Genomic DNA, 18,047 nt, shown 5'->3' with positions numbered 1-18,047 from the left:
TATACTTGGAAGTTGCGGATATATGTATATAATATTACGTATTATTGGGTACTATATGTATACTTGGTATCAACAAACATATACATCACAGACACTGATTCATTCATACAATCGACGAGTATACATACGCAATAGTGATATGTATACACAATCCTGACAAAGTATCATACATGTATACACACACCTGCCTACACTCTGTTGACAGGTATATTCTGTACACACCACTGACACACACACACACACACACACACACACACACACACATACGCCCACATGAACTGCCAATACCTTGTGTACATATCAAGTCGGCGTTACGTACACAACACAAGCTGGAACTCTGTGTACATGATAGCTGACGTAATGATTGTTATGTTGGCCTGTGTTAATGGCACAGTTCGATAAAGGACTGTACGTGATTTGAAGTGGATGTGTACGTGATGTGAGATTATGTGTACGTGAAGTTGGCTGGATGTGTACGTGATGTGAGATTATGTGTACGTGAAGTTGGCTGGATGTGTACGTGATATGGGACAGATATGAACGTGATATATGACTGTGTACGTGATATTTGGATTTGTACGCAATAAAATAATAATGGGCGCATAAAAGACTGTGATATCAGTGTAATATGTACGTGGTGAGGGAGGAATGTGTACTTGAAGACAGAAACAAGTACGTTATAAAAAATATCAATTGTACGTGATAACAGTCTATATACTGTACGTAATATAAAAACACGTACATGATAACAATAGCTAACATATACAAAAATTTACGTCCGTGATAACAGCCCAACAACGTACATTACATAACATCTATTGTGAATTCATTAACCATTTTCACACGGATTCCGTTCGTAATTACAACACAAGGCTTAAGGAACGATAATTATCACGCAGGTTAATTACTCTTCCTAATGACCCTTGAATCGTAATTACACCCGTTCTCTCGGGCTAATTACTCGGTACCTGTGAGTTTTTGAGATCAAAGTTTTCTCTTCACGTTTCTTTCTGGTTAAATCGAGCTTAAAATTCCACTAGAGACCAGAGATAAATATAATGAATGTTTTTAATATAAGTGGAAAGAGTCAATTATTAAGTGAGTTTAAGAATGCTGGATAAAATTAATAATTGGTTAACCCCTTGAGTACGAGGTTAATCCTTTGAGTACTATTATAATCCCTTGAGTACGAGGAGTAATCCCACCGAGTAAGACATCACAACGCTTTGAGTCCAATGCTAATCCCCTGAGTAGTGTTATTTAACCCGCGATTATGATGTCTTAATCCCTGAGTACGATGAATTAGTCCAATGAGTGTGGGGAGTGGATAGGGAGAGGGAAGGGAAGAAGAAAGGGGGTAGGGGAAGGAAGGAGGAGGAAGGGGGGAGGAAAGAGAGAATGAAAGGGAGGGAGGTAGTGGAGGGAAAGGGAGAGGAAGAATGAAAGGGGTAGGAGGAGGAAATGGGAGGGGGGTAGAGGAGGAAAGGGGTATAGGGAGAGGGTAAGGGGTAAGAGAGAGAGAGAGAGAGAGAGAGAGAGAGAGAGAGAGAGAGAGAGAGGAACCTGTCTAAAAAAAATATAATTTCTGCCATCGTCTACAGAGGTTCTTAAGACTCTTCCTGCGTCTAAAATGACTCTTAGTTCCTTTCACCCTCTCATAACTTCCCCTACAAGACCTGGCCTCAATGAGAACATCTGTCCTTTACTGGAACATTTACAAAGAGAAGAAAAAGTGAGAACTAGATTAGGAGAACCAGTATGCAAATTACTCTTTAAGAAGAAGCACACAAGCTGAATATTTAAATCACGGCAAACGATTAATTTACATGACAGAGAAGATAAGGATCAAGATTAAATAATAATAATAATAATAATAATAATAATAATAATAATAAGAAGAAACAAAAATAATAATAATGATAGTAATAATAATAATACAGGAGCATCAAGAATAAATTAAATATATAAATAGTACAAAACACATTTACCGGAGAAGGAAAATGTGTCCACCTGCCGCCCGACCGACAGGTAAGTCAGGGTAAAGCGTTCCAAAAATCCCTCCTCACAATCCCCGTCTCTGTATTTTCTCGTCTACAACTCAAGCCTCCCAGTCCACTACACTTCCCTGTGTCACTTGTAGTAGACTATAAAAACACTGATGCGAACCGACGACTTTCAAGAATAAGGTCGAGAGCACTATCCACTCAGCCACCGCATCACTAACTCCGATTAATGAGAGATCAAATTACCTGAATAATTAAGGACAACAAGTTAAAGTACCACGATAAAGCTTGTTAATGAGAAAAAAGTTTAAGTATCTGGATAAAGCCAATTAATGAGAGCTTAATTACCTTACTAATTAATGAGAGGGAATTTTACTACCTGGATGGAGGCCTGAAGGATTGAGCCAATACTCGTCCCTTTCTTACCCATTTACTGCTGCTATCTATGATGATTATATTACACGTTTTTCAGAGATAATCCGAGAATGGTGAGGCGACCGAGTGAACACAAACTTCTATTTAAACCCTGCTTAGTTATTTACTTTTAATAAACGGACTGAGTTTATATTACCATTACTATATCTAAATTCCCAATGCTGATAATATTAACATTACCTTTATTAGTTCTGATGATAATTTATTTACTTGGGTTTTGTTGATATATTTTTACTGTTTATTTACTTATAATTCCAATTATATTTTTGGTCTTCTTCTGCTTGAATAATTCCCCCTAAAATAATTGTGCGATTATTTAATTCAATTTTATATTTATTAATTGACAAAAAACAAAAATAGCTTTTTTATAATTATTTCTCAAGAGACGTTTGTTGTCAAGTGCTGAAACTGTGACCAGGTGAGTGGAGATTAATTACCCTGACCTCGAAGCACTTGAACACAAAACACCTAACCTAACCTAACCTAACCTAACCATTCCATCCCACCTAACCTACCCTAACCAAATGCACCTAATCTAACCATCTAATCCAGCCCATCCCAACCGAATCTAACCTAACCACTTAACAGACTCCGCCTCCTTGTTACAGCGTCTATTTAACTGAGATTATCCAGTAAACTGCCTGCCGGAATGGCCACTCTCGCCTCCTTGTAGAGAAACACTGTGTATAGCTGGAGGTCTGGGCCTTGTAGAGAAACACTGTGTATAGCTGGAGGTCTGGGCTGAGTATGATGGTAAAACAAGTATGATTATAACAAGTATGATGATATTATAGTTAGTATGAAGGTGCAGAGGTATGATTAAAGTATGATAGTGTTAAGGCCAAGTATGATGGTAAAACAAGTATGATTATAACAAGTATGATGGTGTTCGAGTGTGATGGGTACAAAAGCATGATTACATTAAGCCAAGAAAGATGGTACTGTAGTAAGCATGATAAACACACACACACACACACACACACACACACACACACACACACACACACATGCTCGGCGCAGAATACTCCGGCTACACCAGAGCTCTCTCCACCCTGGAAATGCCATCCCTCAGTGACCTCCACCACCAAGCACTGGAAAGGTTTGGCCGTGGACTACTGCACCACCCTCGCCATCTCCACCTCCTGCAGCCCCCCACCCAACTCGCGCAGTCCGCCACTACAACAAAATTCAGCCCATAAGAGCCCGCACCGATAGATATAAGAACAGCACCATCCCATCTATTGTTAAAATAATAAACAACTCCTGATTTATGCTGTACAGCCCTGTAAATGTATTCAATGCATATTATATCATTATGTCTAAATCAAATGTAAGTCTGTATATTTTCAGCCACCGGCTGCAACTCTATTAATAAGCCGTTTATTATTATTATTATTATTATTTACACACACACACACACACACACACACACACACACACACACATTTGGCCAGAAGCTTCTGCACCATCCTCGACACTGCCTCCTACTACCACCCGAGATCCCTCGCCCGAGAATTGCTGTTCGACACCACAACCACATCCAGCCCATACTAGCACGAACTAATCGCTATAAGAACAGCCCAGTCCCAACCATTGGAAAAATTATCAATAACTTGTAATCAATCAGTGTATTCACTCCCAGTCAATCTTACTTTTTGCACTGTCACTATGTTGATATGCCCTGTAGTATGACCTTCTCCCCACCTAGTTATTATATATCATATTTGTATCACTTCTGTTACTTGTATATTATTTGTAAATCAAGAGACCCATTCCCAAATTATGTAACTGTATATTTTCAGCCTTCCGGCTGCCATGCTCTTTCAATAAACCGTTAATTATTATTATTATTTTACACACACTTGCAATGATAAATTAGTAGTGTAGTTCAGACGCAATAATAATAATAATAATAATAATAATAATAATAATAATAATAATAATAATAATAATAATAATATCACATGTCTCTTGTGTACGTACAGTATACAGTATGTGTGTGTGTGTAAGGACCTCCGAGAGAGAGAGAGAGAGAGAGCCCAGACACAACTATTTTACACAAGAACACAGAGAAGTAGTAAACGACAACCCTGAACTAAAAAAAAAAAAAACAATTTATGAAGCGTTAAAAAATATTACATATTCTTTATTATTTTAACTAAGAGGTAAAGTAAGTCTTCCTCCAAGTATATTTATGAGGCAGGAAAATACTTGACTCACTCACGAAATAAAATAATGAGAGTTATTTTACTTTTTATTTGTTGTTATAAAAGATGTCCACCCTTCCCCCCGCGGCGCTCAGTCATGGACACGATTAGTATTTTTGGCATATTTTTTTTTCTTTTTTTTTTTGACGAGAAATATTTAAAAAAAATTTTGACGGACTACGTTGAGGAAATTATACTCTGGAGGATGTAATGTTCTATCCTAACTTAAGCCAACCTAATCCAACCTAACCTAACCTATCTTAAACTAACCTAACCTATCCTAAACTAACCAAACCTACCTTAAACTAACCTAACCTATCCTAAACTAACCTAACCTATCTTAAACTAACCTAACCTATCTTAAACTAACCTAACCTATCTTAAACTAACCTAACCTATCTTAAACTAACCTAACCTATCTTAAACTAACCTAATCTATCTTAAACTAACCAAACCTACCTTAAACTAACCTAACCTATCTTAAACTAACCTAATCTATCTTAAACTAACCTAACCTATCTTAAACTAACCTAACCTATCCAAAACTAACCTAACCTATCTTAAACTAACCTAACCTATCTTAAACTAACCTAACCTATCTTAAACTAACCTAACCTATCCTAAACTAACCTAACCTATCTTAAACTAACCTAACCTATCTTAAACTAACCTAATCTATCTTAAACTAACCTAACTTAACCCAATTTGAGCCAACCCGACGCATCTTAACCTAGGTTAACCCGATTAATCCCAACGTATGTCCCTATCTAACTTAATCTAACTTAACCAAACTTAATCTAGCCTAACTTAAATTAATCCTAAGCTAATCTAACTTGAGCTTACCCAACGTAACTAAACTAAACTAAACTAACCCTAAATTAACTTAACCTAACCAAACTAATCCAAACCTAACCTAATTTAGCTTAAACCAAACTAACCTAACCTAACCACCCCAACACACCGTAGCCTAACCTAACCCAACCTTAAAAAAAAAATAATAATAATAATACTAAAAATAAAAAAAATAAATTAAGAAAAAAATAGCCAATAAATATTAAAACAAGATAATAAAATAATTATTCCTTTATTCTGTTTAATTCTTAATATTTTCTTCTTGTTAGAGACCCAGAACACTGGTTACCTGACACTCTTCCCTGAGGATAATTCACGTCACCTGCAGAATACACTTTATGGCCGATTCTTTTTTTCTGGGTTTTTTTATTTTCTCTTTTGCGGGAAGGAGGGGAAGAGCAGGAGGAGAGAGACAGAGAGAGGGAGGGAGGAGGGGAAGGAAGAGAGGAGGAGGAGGGAGGATGGGGGGGAAGGAGGAGCAGAGCAGGGGAGAGAGACAGAGGGGGAGGGAGGAGGGGAAGGAGGAGGAGGATGAGGAAGGAGGGAGCAAGAGTAGGAGGAGAGAGCAGAGAGGAGGGAGGAGGGAAGGAAGAGAGGAGGATGATGGGGAAGGAGGGAGCAGAGCAGAGGGGAGAGAGACAGAGAGAGGGAGGGAGGGGGAAGGAAGAGGAGGGAGGAGGATGGGAAGGAGGGCAAGTGAGGAGGAGACAGAGAAGAGGGGAGGGAGGAGGGAAGGAAGAGAGGAGGAGGAAAGATACGAAAAGGAGAAGGAGGGTGTGGAGGAAAGGAAGTAAGAAGTAGGAGGAGGAGGGAGTATACGAAAGCAGGAGGAGAGACGAAGAAGCAGAGGAGGAGGGGAGCAAGTAGAGAAGGAGGAAAAAGGGAATAAGCGAAGGAAGAAGAGGAGAAAGAGGGTAGGAAGAGACAATTCACTTATACTCAGTAGCATTCTGAGACGATACACTTAAGTTCAAGACAATTCTAAGACTACATTCTTACCCTCAAGAATAATCCAAGCTAACACACTTAAGCTTACGAGAGACTTAAGACCGTACACTCACGTTCATTACACTTAACGTTCAACGAGGGTTTAAGACAATACACTTATGTTCAATATACTTATCTTCAGGAAAATATTAAGACGATACACTTATATTAATTGCACTTATCTTCAAGGGCATACTATGACTTACGTTAAAATAATCCAAATAATTTTTTTTCACCTGTACAAAAGCAGATAAATCTATTCAACATAACTAAAACTAATTAAGACATCTCAAGGTAAACTGACTCACCTGTTTTAAGACGAAATTTTTTATGGCAGCGACAAATCGATCTGGAAAAAAAAAAAATATTTGTTACTTCTTGTTGATTATATTTTCACGGATCAGAAATTAAGGATAATATAAATACGACCACATGACCAACATGGCAGTGGTTATGGCAGTCCCGAGGTCATATTTGAATGGTTTTATGATCAGTGTGTGTGGACGTGTGAGTTCTTAGTCTGTCTGTCACTTTGTCATACGTCCAATAAAAGGTCGTGAATGTAGTTTTATTCGTTTTATTTGTCCCACGAGCTATATGATTTTAGCTAAACATAATATTTCCTTAAAAACAATATGACTTGACTCAATTCAAATGACCCCCCAAAACAATATGGCCATTATGACTCAAACTTAAAATGACTTGACGTACACTATGAAAATCACCTAAAAGACTCTATGACCGACTCTATTCAAATCCAGTCACAGGCGCTACAGCTTGACTTTTGTAATAGAATAAGCTGAGAAACAACAACAACCTGCATCACCGCTCACTGGTTCTTGGGGTCACTATAGGGTGGTGGAGGAGAGATTGGGTTAGGTTAGGTTACGGTTTGGGGAGGGTAGGGTCGGGTAAGGGTCAGTCTGCCCAACCTTCATAGCGAGTGGATGTGCTGCGCATCGCTGTCAGCCTTGTTTGTCACGTAGGGTTCGCTCTGGCTGCTTTATCTTGTAGTTGTACATAGATATTATTATTCTTGTACACTGCGCTTCCTCCCTATCCTATCCTTTCGCCTAGAGTCCCTGCTGTTTGGTAACGACGCGAACCCTGCGGGCAGAGCCTCAAGGGGAGCTCTCAGAGGATTGCGGAGTCGAGACAATAAGGGTGGCAACATTTTCTGTTCTGTTAGGGATTCGGCAGTGCTTCTTAATCTGTCACTGTTAGGTGTTAGGGCTTGGCTAAGCCCCCGTCAGGGGATTGTCTGTTCACCCTACCCCTAGACGTGTCTTTACACGCCCAGCAAGCGGACAGAAGGAGCGGCATCCATGGGGTTTAGCTGAGGTGGACAGATTAGATAGGATTTTCATGTACGTTACTGACCATGGCCAAAGTGAGAGTGAAGATCTCCGGAACCCCGACCCAGGGGTCTCGGATAGGGCTAAAAGGGGTATTGAGCGACCTAAGGGTGAGAATAAATAGACTTGTGGATCTGAGAGATGGTTACACCATCCTCACAGAAACAGATGAAGATGCTGATAAGCAATTGGACACAATTAAAACCAACGGTTACGAGGTCATTGTCCCACGGGAATACGGCGCCAAGCTTACCCATGTATGTAAGAAGTTGGACAAAGATGTGGAGGAAAATAATTCAGAAGAAATAAGAGATGAAATAGAAAAGCAAAACAATGTCAAGGTTGTGGAGGTGTATCCTATGTATGCCCATAATATAATCAAGGTTCGCTTTGCAGACAACGGATGCAAAAAGAATGAAGGAGAAGGGGCTCTATGCCTCTGGCACTTCCATCTCATCCCACCAAATAGAATATGAAAAGTATACGCCCATCCAACAATGTATGAAGTGCTATAAATACAATGACCACATGACCAAGAGCTGCCCCATGCAAGGGGTCATATGCTCTGAGTGTTCATCTGATCAACACTTCTACAAAGACTGCCGTAGAACCATCAAAAAGTGTGTCGTCTGCGAGGGTGGCCACAGGACCTTCTCTGCCACCTGCCTGGTCAGGAAACAGGTAACTCAAGAAACAGAGAAGAAACTGACCGAAATAACCAAGCAAAAGGAAACCATGGAAATTTCTAACACCAAAGAAAAGACCACTCAGTCGACGATCATGGCTTCCAGCCAAATCCTAAAAGATGCTCTGAAAGAAACTCAAACAGAGTCCCAAAACTCAACAATGTCAGCGAGACCATGGAAGTCCTGCAATCAGGAATACGAACTACCAAGGACTCAATAAAACAGGCAGTTACTGAGTCATTGGGCGTCACGAGGGACGCAGTGGCGATGAGCATCAGGAGCGTCTCCTCTCCACAGCTGGACGAGTCCAAGGGAATAAGTGAGAAAATTCGTGATTGGGGGAGACAGCAGCATCAAGGTGTTGGCTGAGTTGATAGTGTGTGTGGAGAGGAGGGAGTGGTATCTTTCTTTCTTTCTTTTCTTTCTTTCTTTTGGTGGATAAATACACAGTTTCCCCCGTGTGCCCGTCCTCACCACAGTATTACCCTGCCACACCCATTACAGCGTAGTATTGCCTCATGTCAACAGTGGTATGAATATGCATCACGTTTTGTTTACCATTTTCAGGGTGTTTTTCCCCGCCAAATGTGTATTTTCTATTTCGTGGTGTGTGTGTGTGTGTGTGTGTGTGTGTGTGTGTGTGTGTGTGTGTGTGTGTGTGTGTGTGTGTGTGTGTGTGTGTGTGTGTACGTCATAAATATTTCCTGTTGTTAAGCCACCTGTATGACTGACTGACTGACTGACTGACTGATTTCTCTCATACTTTAATATACTCAGATCGTAATCACTCTTTGCCTTGCTCTTCTCATGGTTGTCAGGTGGCCAGGCGACTCATGTCAACAAGAGTGACTCAGATACGACCACAACCCGACCTATGAATGTTTTTTTATTCATGTGTATAAGTTAGTTCAGGGGTTCAATACATACCATACATACATACATACATACATACATACATACATACATACATCATTATTCAGGTAAAAAATTATATTCCTCTAAAAAAAAAAACACAATATCTTGGTGGTTCTTTAATCATCCTACAAGTTCATTAATGCGATGAAATAAAAGAAAAGAAAGAAAGAAAAGAAAGAAAGATAGAAAGAAAAGAAAGTTCCTTTTGTTAATGAATTACTAACCCTTGGTGTCTCCAGGTAAACATAACCTATATTATCACCGCCACAGTTAGCTATTTTCAGGGTTTCTTCTTGTTATTTCTTCTTTTAATTTGATTTATTTTTTGTTTTCTCAGTAATTTTATCTTTTGGTTTTATTATTTGTCTTATTATTTATTTGTTGTGTATTTGTTTTTGTTTTGTTTTTAATAATATTGTCGTTTATTTTTTATTAGTTTGTATTATTTTTTATTCATATTATAATTCTCGTCATTTATTATATAATTAATTTAATCATTCGGTTTATAATTAATTTCGTCATTTATTTATAATTAATTTAATTTTCAGTTTATAATTAATTTCGTCATTCATTTTATAATTAATTTCGTCATTCATTTTATAATTAATTTCGTCTTTCAATTTATAAATAATATCGTCATTTATTTTATAATTAATTTCGTAATTCATTATATAATTAATTTAATTTTCAGTTTATAATTAATTTCGCCATTCATTTTGCTAATTACTTCATCATTCATTAAGCTGTTTATACTCGTTAATCACATCAATTATTATCATCACTACCAATAAATTCTACCGACCAAAATTCTCGGGAAAAAAAATTTCACGTGTGAATTTTTGGAAGACAAAAATCACTAGTTATTATTGATGAGCATCACGTAGTATTAGCAGAAGGAAAGTCTGAATTCAGTCAATATTTGGTTAGGTTAGGTTATATTAATTGATTTTAAGGTGGGTTAGGTTAGATTAAGCTTCAATTAGTTAGGTTAGGTTAAAGTAAATTAGGTTAAGTGGTTAGGTTAAGTAAATTAGGTTAGAGGTAGGTTAGGTTAAGTTATGTTAGGTTAGGCTAGAGGAAGGGCAGGTTAGGTTAGGTTAATTTCCCACAGTAACACACACACACACACACACACACACACACACACACACACACACACACACACACACACACACACACAAATACAACCGTAAAAACATTTCCTCCAAATGGTTGCAGTTCCTTAAATAGGCAGAGAGGGGGAGGGAGGGAGGAGGAGGGAGGGGGGGAGGGGTGGAGGGGATTCACCGCTCGGTAACTCCATCAAGGTGAGTAATAGGTCAAGGTCATTAACCACCTGTAGTGTGTACCTATTATTTACCTGTCGGGGAATTTAGATCTGTAGAGACGTAGGAACTTTTTCATCGTATATGGGGGGTTGAGACAAGGTAGGGTGAGGTGTTGTAATGAAATTGGTTAGTTTTCTCACCGTGTCATGGCCTGTCTCGATGTGTCTGTCTGTCTGTCTATTTGTCTGTCTGTCTCCCTCTGTCTCTCTCTCCTTGTATGTATCCAGCAGTACATAGACTACTACTACTACTACTACTACTACTACTACTACTTCTTTTTTTTTTTTTTTTTTTTTTTAAACGTGGCCTCCAGCCTCCCCCAATAGCCACACCTTCGCCACCATTTATTTACCTTAATATTAACTATCCTAATACATACTACTACTACTACTACTACTACTACTGCCATACAACAACCAATTACGTAGTCCATACCTTATTCATAAAGTAATCGAGTCCAAGTACTTAAAACCTGTGTGTGTGTCGATCTGTCCTTTACGGGGAAAATGGTTGGTAGGACTTTTTTAGGATGGGAGGACTCTGACACACACACTTGACCCGGATAGGCACGAGGGGCTTCAAAGGTTAATGTGAAGTCCTTACCTCTAATGGACTCTGGTTCTATATAGCCACTTGACTTATAACTGATCATAACTTGTATGTATTTTATAGAGAAAAAACTAAGATTATTGTTAAGGTTTTTATATTAATGGATTTAAAATTTTATGTCAATGATGAAGAGCTTGTAAAAAAAATAATAATCTATACAAAATTTTGTTCCATCAATAAACTTACACAGAAAATATTATTAATTTTCTACGGGTATTTTTTTTTCTTCTACTCCATACAAGTTTGACCATAAGAAAATTTTTTTTTATTGGATTAACGTTAAAGTTAGGTATAATTGTTTGCCTGAAAGTTAGTTTTAATCGGTTTACCTGAAACTTGATTTACCTAGAAGTTTAGTTTTAATTGGTTTAACCAGTTGTAGTGTCCTCTGCATTGGTTTAATCTGAATTTTAGTTCGCTATTGCCTTTATCTGACAACGATACAACTAATCGATGAACAAAATCTATGGGATTTTTTTAATGTTTCAATCCGTAAGCATTTTTTCCCCAACTGAAAATTAGCGTTACTAAGTTTAATACTGAACCCAAACCGTCTAATTTTAATCATCTTTAATATATAACCCGAACACTGCTTTTACGCAACCTGTAATTAATTTTGAATATATCACAATTTACCTGAACTTACCCTAGATAATTGAGACATCGTTAACTGAGAGAGTGTCCCTGACTTATCAACAGGAAGATATATCTCACACTTAATATAGACATAAATTAGGGGTCCAGCAGTAAAACTATCTCATCCCAGACATTAAAAACACGGGTTCGAACTTCTAAGGAGACCATTGGTTCACTCTTCTCTTTTAGCAGGAGTAATAACTGCCTATCTATTTTATATGAGCTGAAACCCTTTTTATTTGGAAGGAAAACGACGATGAAAATGCATTAAGTAATACAAATATTTTCTCCAATTGTATAAATCTCTCCAAATGTACACACACACACACCTCTCAAATGTACACACACTACTCAAATGTACACACACACCACTCAAATGGACATATATCTCCCCAATGTGCACACACCTCTCAAATGCAAACAAACCTCTATGAATCCGGGTCTTAAGTCGTCTAGGTAATGAAAAACGCATTGATCTTACGCACATCCGTCCTCTCGCCTTACCTGTCCCGTGTTTGACATACCTTTAGGGGTGGGAAGGACTTCATTAGTGGATAAGCACGAGTGGTCTTAACTGAAGGTAACCTGATCACTTGGATTGTTAATTACATTTTTTAGTGACTTGAGGGAAAGAGAACACCTAGAGGACACACAGGTACAGGTGATTAAGGTAAATGAGGTGATTACAGGTACAGATGCAGGTGGAAATTACAGGTACAGGTATAAGTGATTACAGGTACAGGTGGAGGTTTCAGGTACAGGTAGATATTACAGGTACAGGAAGTAGTGTATATAGATTACAGGTATACGTACAGGTCTGCCGGTAACATAACTGTCATGAGTATACACCCAAAGTCGGCTTATTGTACCCTAAAATCAGCTCATGGTGCTCTAAAATCGGCTTATGGGGCAGAGAACCACTTCTTGGTGCCTAAATCGACTCCCGGTGACCAAAATCGGTACATGGTATTCCGAAATCGGTTTCCAATATCCCAAAATCGGTTCATGGACCCCCAAAATCTGAGAAGATTGGAGGAAGATAAGAGTAAAATGCAATTTCAGTTATTTTAGGTTTGAACAAGAGTCGCTATCACTTATGTTCACTGAGGCGTCTCTCTTGACCGAGGCTGAAAATATCTGAGGAAGGAATTGTCGAGGATCTCTCTCTCTCTCTCTCTCTCTCTCTCTCTCTCTCTCTCTCTCTCTCATACACACATTTTTTTTTCATACAACATACTACTAATATTTTTTACAACTAATTTTTCTTTTCTCGTGATTATTTTAAAAGTTCAATTCCATTCACGTGTAAAACAAAAATCATGCGGAAACTATATTGTACTGTAAAAAAAAAATGTCGATGAATGACAATGGCGTTTTATTCTCTTTCCTGTCTGTCTGTCTGTCTGTCTGTCTGTCTGCCTCAACACACGCGATATCATAAAAATAACCCAGGATATCCAGCCAGCTAAGGTATCTTCTGCTATCCTGTGCTGTGTTATGGAAGTATATACGTCCTCTGTTATCCTACGATGTGTTATCGAGGTATACACAACCTTTGTTATCCTGTACAAACCTGGTAATCCCTTCCATAATTCGCCTCAGATTGGCTCTACGTGAAACCTGTTACTAGTATTCCCATTTAAGTTTAATTTGTAGTGAATGTTATGGTAACTATCTGTCTAATTACCTGTCTATGTAACTATATGCCTGTGTATGTATGTCTGTATGTGTGCATGTATGTATGTATGTGTGTATGTCGACCGGTGGTGTAATGGTTTGAATGTTCGCCTCGTAAGCGAGCGTACCCGAGTTCGATACCCGGGCAGGGTGAAACTATGGTCAAATTTCTTTACGCCATTTGCCTCTGTCTACCCAGCAGTAATTGGGAACCTGGTTGTTAATCGATTTGCGGATCGTGTTCCGGGGAAATGGTGAGCCAGAGTTGTCCGGTCTTCTCGGACTATTCCTCGACACTGGGTCATGCAACTCGTTAACTCAGGGTGTGGTTGTTGTGCTGGTGACACCTTAAACAAATTCACGCCTCGATGGTCCTAGGGCCGACCATACTCATTACACGAGGGACAACCATTATTATATGTGTCTTATCTCCTCTCGTAGTGTTCTGCTGTGTGGTTAAAGGTAACACTAACCATGATAGAGTGTAATGATGACAGACAGACAGACAAATGTAGACAGTGACAGGACAGACGACAACCACCAAAAATCTACTTTGAGTAAATGTTGAGATATATTCAGGTATAGACTTTTAGGCTAATTTGCATATAATAAAAATATCCTACAGGTAAGTTAATTTGCATGGTGTGGGAGTATTATAAACGTGTAATAAGTACAGGTAAGGTAATATTCATGAAGCTTAAGTATTATACAGCTGCTATATATTAAAAGGAAAAGTATTAAAGGTCCACTGCAGTTTCCTCCATTCTTATGTTCTTGTGTACAGGTAAAGCTAATTAGCATATACGAAAAAAATTACATAGGCAGTAAGTTTTTCGTTCCTCTTCGTATAGCTCTTGAGGGACTGATCAAGGAGGAAGAGTTACCACACACGAAGCATTGAGAAGATGAACGATGTCTTATGGAACAAAATTAACCATGTGATCAATATTTACATGTCCGACATCATTACCTGTGTGTGTACTGTACATGTCAGTTTGATATCTTTCAGTTAGTGGTGAGTCAATACAACAACAACAACAACAACAACAACAACAACAACAACAACAACAACAATAACAATAATAACAACAATAATAATAATAATAATAATAATAATAATAATAATAATAATAATAATAATAATAATAATAATAATCATCACGAAAACATACACAATCAAATTGAGCTGAAATAATATATATTCCACCCCCCGTCTTTAAATTAGGGGCCCCTGAGAGTATTTGAGCTGACTACCTGCCTGCCCTCTACACCACCTGGGGCAGAACTACCACTTTGTTTTAGTATAACGGGAGGGCAATTCCAGCCACATTAGTCTATTAAATGATTTTTTTTTTCCAGATTTTTTTTAAGGGGGGGAGGGGGGGGGGCTCAAATTCCGTGGGTGAAAAACGCGACCAGATTATGCAAATGAGATGCGTTTATTACAGGTATAAGGTAGGTAATTTGTTTCCATATTTTTTGTATTTTATCGTTTATTTTTTATTTCCTTATATAAACAAAATATGGAAATTGCGCTATTGGTTGACCTAATTTTTAGAGAGTTGTGCAGTAGGTCAGGTCAGGTCAGGTCAGGTCAGATGAAGGAGGCGTTGTCTTACACACTGAGTCAAGGAGGGGTGAAGGAGGGTCTGTCTGGGTGTATATATGGCTACTGATTAATTATTTATGGTCTCTCTCTCTCTTTCTCTCTCCCTCTCACTCTCTCTCTCTCTCTCTTTATGATTTCTCTATCTATCTGCATGTCTTACCCGGCCTGTCGTATCTATCTATCTATCTATCTATCTATCTATCTATCTATCTCTCTGTGTCTGTCTGTCTCTCCTAATAACACATTTTTCTGGGCATCAATTATCCTTGCCTCCCCTCCTCCTCCTCCTCCTCCCCCTCCTTCCCCTCCTCATCCTCCTCCTCCTCTCCTCCAAGAATCTCTCCCTCCTCCTACTCCTCCTCTCTGTCATCACCCAGGAGATAATATGATGGAGTCATATTTGGGGGAAATTATCCGGGGGTGGATGAGGGGGGAGGGGGGAGACGAAGGGAGGGGGGAGAGAATGGGGTAGAGGGGGGTTTGGTCCTCGTCTCTTCTATATTAAGCTCTATCATCATTCTCTTCTTCTTCGTCTTTCTCTTTATTCTTATCTTTGGTGCTGTTGTTTTCATTATATTCAAGAAGAATGTTGTAAGTGGACGTCTCAAGGAGATTAATTATTTGATTTATCATATTCTCTCTTATCTCCTATCTTTTATTTACACCAAGAAGAGGGAAAAATATAGGATAACTAAAGGAATTCATTATTACATTATTTCCTATCTCCTCTCTTTCAATTGAATGGTAGAAGACAAATGTTCGATATACAATAATCAAGAGAGACATTTTTTTTTATTCTGCCTTATTTCTCCTCCTAAGTCATTTTTACGAATACTGGAAGAAGACAAGTGTAAAGATAAACAAGGAAGACAAATATTCTTCCATTCTTCTTCTTCCTTCATTCGTCTCTGTCTACGAAAACGTTAAATGAATAAAAAATGTCAATGGTGGTGGTGGTGGTGGTAATGGCGGCAATAGTGGTGGTGGTAATGGTGGTAGTGATGGTGATGATGACGGTAGTGGAGGTGATGGTGGAGGTAGTGATGGAAGTAATGGTGAAGGTGGTGGTAGTGATGGTGGAGGTAGCGGTGAAGGTGGTGGTGGTGGTGATGGAGAGGGTGGAGGAAGTGGTGAAGGTGGTGGTGGTGGTGATGGAGAGGGAGGGTGGTGGTAGTGGTGAAGGTGGTGGTGGTGGTGATGGAGAGGGTAGTGGTGGTGGTGATGGAGAGGTGGAGGTGGGTGGGTGGTGGTGGTGGGGTGATGGAGAGGGTGGAGGTAGCGGTGAAGGTGGTGGTGGTGATGATGGAGAGGGCAGTGGTGGTGGTGGTGATGAAGAGGGTCATCCAATACTCCAACACAAGAGGCCACACTTAAGACTAGACACCATTAAATGAACACTGAGTCTGGTGTTATTATTATGAGTGTTATTATGTGCGTTATAGGTGTGTGTTACTGTTATGTGCATGTGTTATGTGTGTTATCTGTGCGTGTTATGTGTTAAGTATATATACATATACATAAGCTTACTGAAATATACGTAAATAATAATAAAAATATGCAATTCAATTCTGAGAGACAAACTAGACCCCCTCCCCCTCTCTACTCCTTTCATAACCATTATTTCCTCTTGCTTATTCCGCTTTATTACAATTATAGCTTCCTCCTCCCACTTCCATATTTTCCTCCTTATTCTTCGTTATAAAATTATTTCATCACCTTCCTTTTTTTCTTCTTTATCTTTATTACAAAATTTTTATACATTTCTCTCCTCCCCATATTTTCCTCTTTCTTTATTCCTCTTTATCATTTAATTTCTTCCTCCTCTCTCTCCCACCCTCCCTCTCCCTCCTTTCATAAAATTTTCCCCTCTATTTCTTATTCTTCTTTATTACAAAATTACGCTTATTACCCCCACCGCCTGAGGGAACTACCGACTATTACTTTACATTAATGTGAGGTAAAACACGTCCCCAGGTGTGCTTCTACCTGTGGCGGTCCTGGAGTGAAGTTTTTGTGGGGATTAATATTTTTGCGGGTTAAATTTTTGGGGGCGGCTTAAATTTCTAAGGGGAATAAATTTTTAAGAGATTAAGTTTTCACGGGATTAAACTTTAGGGGGACAATTTTTTTTTTAGGGATTAAACTCTTAGGGGGATTTAATTTTCCCTTTTGGCGAGATAAAATTTTTGGAGGTGGATAAATATTTTGATGAGATTTAATTTTTAAGAGAACTAAAAATATGAGAGAAGATTAATATTATATATAAATTTTGTTAACAGTCTTAAGGTGTTGAAGCTTGGTGAACGGTCAACACTCAAAGCTTGGTGATCAGTCAAACGCTTGATAAACAGTCAACAGTCAGAGTTTAGTGAACAGTCAACAGTCAGAGCATAATTAACATACATTCACCAGTATTGCAGAATGATGGCTCTATCAAGTCACAAACAGAGTTCAGTAATAAGCTGAACAGTCAAGTGGCAGCATCAACAGCAGGGGCAGAGTGGCTTAATGATATTGTATACACTGTTGTCAAAGATATCCAACCTATTCATTACCTGCCTTGATTGCTCCCTACACAGGTGGTCGTCTTCAATAACAAACACTGTCTTGGTATGGAAGATAAACATTAATACACCGAAAGAGAGAGAGAGAGAGAGAGAGAGAGAGAGAGAGAGAGAGAGAGAGAGAGAGAATATGGGCCAGTTTATGCTGGATTAATCATATCCCCAGGACGTGCTCGAGGAATGT

The 18,047-nt window shown here is 38.7% G+C and overlaps 1 protein-coding gene across 1 annotated transcript in view; it reads right to left on the bottom strand.

The window, feature by feature from the left end:
- LOC121869468 overlaps window positions 1-6,838 on the bottom strand; it is a 97,891-nt gene extending 91,053 nt beyond the window's left edge. The window contains exon 1 of the mRNA XM_042370821.1: window positions 6,793-6,838. The gene's annotated coding sequence lies outside the window, so the exon portion shown is untranslated. The remainder of the gene's footprint in view (window positions 1-6,792) is intronic.
- Window positions 6,839-18,047: the final 11,209 nt, after the last annotated feature.

The sequence above is a fragment of the Homarus americanus genome, unplaced genomic scaffold (genome assembly GCF_018991925.1).
Source record: "Homarus americanus isolate GMGI-L3 unplaced genomic scaffold, GMGI_Hamer_2.0 scaffold23578, whole genome shotgun sequence".
NCBI classification, from domain to species: Eukaryota; Metazoa; Arthropoda; class Malacostraca; order Decapoda; family Nephropidae; genus Homarus; species Homarus americanus.
The sequence above is the reverse complement of the archived record's forward strand: the minus strand, read 5'-3'. Positions and strand labels throughout refer to the sequence as shown.